The sequence below is a fragment of the Hibiscus syriacus genome, unplaced genomic scaffold, assembly GCF_006381635.1.
Source record: "Hibiscus syriacus cultivar Baekdansim isolate YM2019G1 unplaced genomic scaffold, ASM638163v2 tig00117032_pilon, whole genome shotgun sequence".
Classification (NCBI taxonomy): Eukaryota; Viridiplantae; Streptophyta; class Magnoliopsida; order Malvales; family Malvaceae; genus Hibiscus; species Hibiscus syriacus.
In genome coordinates this window covers 1,857,349-1,863,443 of record NW_024063532.1, presented here as the reverse complement: position 1 = coordinate 1,863,443, position 6,095 = coordinate 1,857,349, and positions in this window count along the sequence as shown.

Genomic DNA, 6,095 nt, shown 5'->3' with positions numbered 1-6,095 from the left:
CCGACAAAGATGCCACGACTTCTATCTCACTGTTCTCCACCTCCACCTCCACGGGATGAGTCAAGGGAGTTACGTGATGAGGTCAATGCCTTGCGTGAGGAGATCGGTACTCTACGCGATAACGATGGCGCATGGCGTGTGGAGGTGTCTACTTTACGTGGTGAGGTTGCCGCTCTACGTGAGATGGTAGTATCATTGCAGAATGAGGTTCATACTCTACGCAACGAGGTAAGTTTAAGATTTTCCATATTTAACTTGATGATAAATCTCGTAATTTCACTTAGATTGGTTAGTAAATTTATTCGGTTGCTGCCAATACTGCTAAACTGTTTATTAACACTGTGAAGTTAGTATTTGTCTTTTGTTTTGTCTTTTGGTTGAAGTATATTCGGTTGCTGCCAATTATGCTAAACTGTGTATTCTTTAACACTGTGAAGTTAGTATTTGTCTTTGTTTTGTCTTTTGGTTTAAAGTAAATTTGTTCGTTTGCTGCCAATTCTGCTAAACTGTGTATTCTTTAATACTCTGAAGTTAGTATTTGTCTTTGTTTTGTCTTTTGGTTGAAGTAATGCAATCCATTCAAGTTTCAATTTGCAGAAGAAGAAGAAATAGTTTATTCTTGAAATATTTTATTCAAGTTAGTATTTGTTCGTTTGCGATTCTCTCGTTGCGATTTTCATTTCGCGTTGCAATAGTCATTTTTCACGTTGCGATTTTAAGTTCCAGAAACTATTCTTCTTCTGCAAATTGAAACTTGAATGAATTGTGTTACTTCAACCAATAGACACAGACAAATACTAAGTTGACAGTGTTGCAAGTTTGAAACATATTTGTCTTTGTTATCTGATGCATTTTGTGAACTATGATAGAATAATGACTTGGGTGAATTCAATGCAAGTTTGAAACATATTTGTCTTTGTTTTCACTGTTTAAATATCATGTCTATTTATTTACTGATATTTGTATTTAATTATTTAGCGGCCCAATAAGGTGGATGCTTTACGTCGGGTTTTTCTTGCACGACAGAGTTCACGCATCAGACGGCGTGCACGTGCTATTAAGTCTCCGTACACCCCAATAGTGCAAAGACACCGCAAGAAGAAGCCCAACTCGCCTGTCATCCCTCAAGAGTCCACTCCTATCGTTGAAGAGGGCCCTATCATTCCTCGAGAGTCCCCTCCCACCGTTCAAGAGGCCACTGTCATCGTTGAAGAGGTCCCTCCTACCATTCAAGAGCCCGATTCACATGGCGTCATATGTAGGATTCTTGAGAAACCCTCTGACGTGCCGGACATGATGGATTCAAGTTGGCTCTCGTATGAGTTAACGGCCAGTACCATACCGGTATCTGAAGTGGAGAGGAGACAACTACCGGACACAATTCTGGATAACACCCTTTGGGCTAAGACCGCAGTTGATTTTTATCTACATGAGTGGAGCCAGGGGTGTTTCACTGACATATGCAAGCTCAACGATGATATCTATTTGTTGCTTGATCGGTCTTGGTGGGGCGTATTATTAGGGGTCGAAGACAATGGCTATTTCGATGGAGGGGTAAGTCTTATATTTTTCTTATATTTCAATTTGATTATTTTTTTTAAAATATTATTTAAGTTACTAATATATGTCTTTTTTTGTAAAACAGCATATCGATGCGTGGGTGTCACGTCTTCTAATAATTAGGAAACTTAAGGAAAATAAAAGAAATACATGATATACAATTATGCCGACGTCTTTTAACGCCGTTCACTTGAAGAATCAACGAGATGAATCATTTGCGTTGGCCAATGGACAAGCTAAACTTTATCCTGCATGGTGGGAGGTCGATAAGGTTAGTATTTATTTTAGATTGAGTTTAAAGGTATTCATAAATAAGTGCGCAAATGAATGAATTATTACTTATGATTGCAGGTGTTTATCCCTGTTTTGGAACGTAAACATTGGCTTCTCGTCGAGCTTCAGCTCCCATCCTTTAAGGCAATAGTATATGACAGCAAGATAAATTAAATATCATTGGCTGATTTAAGAGATATTATTAATGGATGGAGCTCTCATTTGGCTAAATTCTTGGATGCGATAAATTATTGGACTCGTTCTGGAAACAAGAAGCCAAAAAAGCTCAATATTATAGTTAGCAGAGACGAGACCGCACCACAACAAACGAAAGGACCCAGAGGGGATTGTGGTCTCTCGTATGCTTGGCGTTGGAGCGTTTGATCACAGGAAGTATAAAGTATCTACCTCCCACCGATAGAGATAGAGCTGCAGTAGGCTTGTGGTTTCGGCATTATATGGCTAGATCGATATATACGAGACGCTGCCTACCTGCATCCGCGTTATAAAAATGTCCATAAATAATTGGTAAGTTTATAGGCTTGTGGTTTGAAAATGTTTGGTTAAGTACCTAGAATTCAATAATTTGCTGTTTGTAGGTTTTAGATGTGTAGAAAGTGTTGTTTGAGCAAATGTTTGGTTTCTGCAGGTTAATCTCAGAAGTGAGCTGCGTGAAAATGATGTATGGCTGCAAAAGTTGATTCAATAGTAGATGAGGAAATAAGAATTATTGCTTATTTTTTGATTGTTTAATTGATTTGTAAAAGATGATTTGTAAAAGTTGATTTGTTTAATTGATGTTAACATAATTCTTATTTGCCTTGTTTAATTGATTGAAATGTAATGGTTGATTTTGTTGATTTCAATCTGCATTATGTTGAAGGCAAATGAAAATCGCAACGCGAAATGAAAATCGCAACGAAAAAATCGCAACGCGAAACTAAATTCGCATTGCGATTTTCATTTCGCATTGCGATAGTCATTTCCGCGTTGCGATAGACATTAAGATGATTGCGAACGTCATTTCCGTGTTGCGATAGTCAAATGAATGCCTAATAAGTGATAACAACTGAACATATCATAGCAATTTTCAAACTCAAGTTACTAATACATGCCTAACTGAAAATGTTAAAAGTTCACACATAAAATCCACATAATACAACGTTTGCATTTAAAAATCACCTAAGTTAACAGTCCCAAAAGGTGAAGCAGGTTGTGATTGGGATTTTAAAGATGATTGTGATTTTGATTGCCTTTTTCTTGACACCATATGAGCTTTGAATTTTGATGAGGATCCATATTTTGGTAGAGGAAAATATGATTGTGATGGCACTGGTGATCCACATGTCAACCTTGTATGACCACTTTCTTTGCACCGACTACATGTCGATCTCTTCTTCTCTTCACCCTTAGACGATATACGATCGTGACTTTTTGGTCGGCCAGGTAGCCTTCTGTCCATGGCTGGTGGCAAAACTGTTTGTAAGTCATCTGGTATGTCCCACTCAGAAGGATGTGGAATAGGGTAGACAATCTCGCCATAAGTCTGTCGATATACTTTTATAGTGTAGCAATCCATAGCGTATGCGCTTGAATCATCTTGGTTTAGATGAAGAGAAACTTTTATAACATGGCCACACGGATAACCAGATGTTTTCCATTTCATACAACTGCACGTCTTTGCATTTAGATCGACAAGCCCATTTAAGTTATTATCCAGTACTTCAAACAAAGTGTTTGAACATGGTTCAACTCTCCATGACGTTGACTTCACAACACATTTCGTTATCTTTTTTTCTGTCCATGGTGTAACATGATGTTCCAATGTTCCTGTAAATTTAAATAAACAATACTTAGTAAAATATATGATAAGTTACGAATTTAAAGAAATAATACCTGCATGGTTTCTTTTCTTGTAGTACCACTGTTGAATAGAGGCTCGAAAAAACTCCATTAACATAGTAATGGGTAATTTCCGGGAATGACGACTTAGAGCGTTGATTGATTCTGCACTATTAGACGTCATGAAACCATATCTTGCTCCAAGTTGATGTACTCTTGACCATCTTTCAAACCCGACATCTTCTAGTGTTTGAGTACACTGAGGCAAAACACGTCTTAAACAATTTATATGCTTATTAAAATCCACTTCACGATAAGCTTTTATAGCCTTCCAGTATGTCCATTTGTGATTTTTTATACCATCAGACCTTGATTTTAGATTTCTATACAAATGAACACCACAAAGTCCATGAAAAGCATCTGGGAAACACCTTCTAATAGCGTTGTCAATTGAGTTTGCCCTATCGGATATGATTGTCAGATTGCTAATAGGACCTATGCAATCCCTAAGATGCCCCATAAACCATGTCCATGAATCAGAGGTTTCAGATTTTCCAACCCCGTAAGCTATTGGCAGTATCCCATTGTTAGCATCCATGGCTACTGCTAATAAGTTTACTCCAAGGTATCGACCTTTTAAATGTGCTCCGTCAACTATAATAACTGGGCGCATGCAATTAATAAATGAACGAATCTACAAAATCATATACACAAGAAATATAATCATTTAAATGTGAAATGCATGTAACTAACAAAAATGAGTCAACAAAATTATATTGATTTACTAACCGCAACACCAATGGCGATGAACAGCAACTCAAAGCGTCCATCTCTATCTGTTTTGATATGAGTTACCGACCCAGGATTTTTCAGCTTTAAATTGTGACAATAAGCCGGCAGTTGGGCAAACGATGCTTCTGGCGACCCCCTCAACAATTCCAAGGCATAACATTTGGCTCTCCAAGCTTGAGAATATGAGATACTAATCTTGAACCGAGCATTCATGTCAGTCATAATTTCATGTCCCCGATATACCCTACCATTCAAAAACATTAACTCAGCCAGAAAACCACCCAACACCTTTTTGTTTGCCTGTCTATGGTGAGGAAAAACTTGGGTTCTTGAACATGTATGTTTATCAATAAAAGTCCTAACTTGAAACATTTCGCAATCTTTTATCCTCTTTGCAATCATACGCCACATACAGTTTTTGTCAATCATACACCTTGTTTCGAAACGATCTTTGCTTGATTTGTTAACTTTTAGTTGATAGCCATCTTCCACACATTTCGTATACAAAGCTATCTTCAAGTCTTCCTTTGTATCAAAACAATCATCTTTCTTGATACGAATAATTTTTGTGTGACAATCAACTGCTATCTTTACCAACTTCTTCCGGTATCTGAAGTAATTCTGGCATATTCCAGTTATACTCCCGTGGCATTTTCTTCTGGGACTTTTCTTTGGGGATTTCTTCTTCTTCTTTTTCTTCTTCAGTGTTATATGAATTATAGAATGGATGTTCAACATGTTCATTTACAGTCGTAACTTCCTCCTCATTATCACCAACAACATCTTCCTCGGCAACGGCTGTTTCATCATCAAAATTCGGGTATTGACCAATATCAAAATCATTACACGCAGGGTCTGTTTCTTCTTCTGAAAAATCATCAAAATCCGAGTATTGACCAAGATCAAAGTCCGAGTATTGACCAAGATCAAATTTCGAATACTGACTAGTACTCACAATTTTTTTTGTTGGCTCATCATCGTCTAACTGGTCAATACGAAAACCGGAATTTGGTGCTGAAAGTTGATTGGGATTTGGATTAGGGAAAGGTTGTGGGTTTTAAGATTGTGTTTGGTATTGGAAATGTGGTGAAACAATATTTGCTCAGTGATGAAATTGTGGTGGAACCATTAAATTTTGAGCACCATAAACTGGGGTTGAAAAACTTAGTTGATTACTACCCGCTACTGACCCAACTTCACTACTTCTAGGTTCAACAACATACAATGTAACATCATCACTTGAAACACTAATGTAAGCAATGAATCGTTCAACATCTTCATTGTCGGTTAACAAATAAACTTTACCATTTTTCTGATAAGATAGCCTAAATCCACTTAGGGGCTCTAAATTCAATTTATTTGCAACACGTAACATTAGAGTTTCATAAGTTAACTTTTTTAATGACAGTTTTAGTTGAAGATTCATGGGTAAAGGCATATAAAACACCATGAGCATTCCCCATGACCCTCCAAAACACAAATCTATCAAAACATGATCAACATTAGATGATTTCATTATTGTAAATTAATTTACTAAACAAACGAGCTGCGAAACTAAAACCTGTTGTCGGATGGGGAAGGATGTCGTTGGATATAGGAACGAATGTCGTCGGAGAGAGTGATAGATG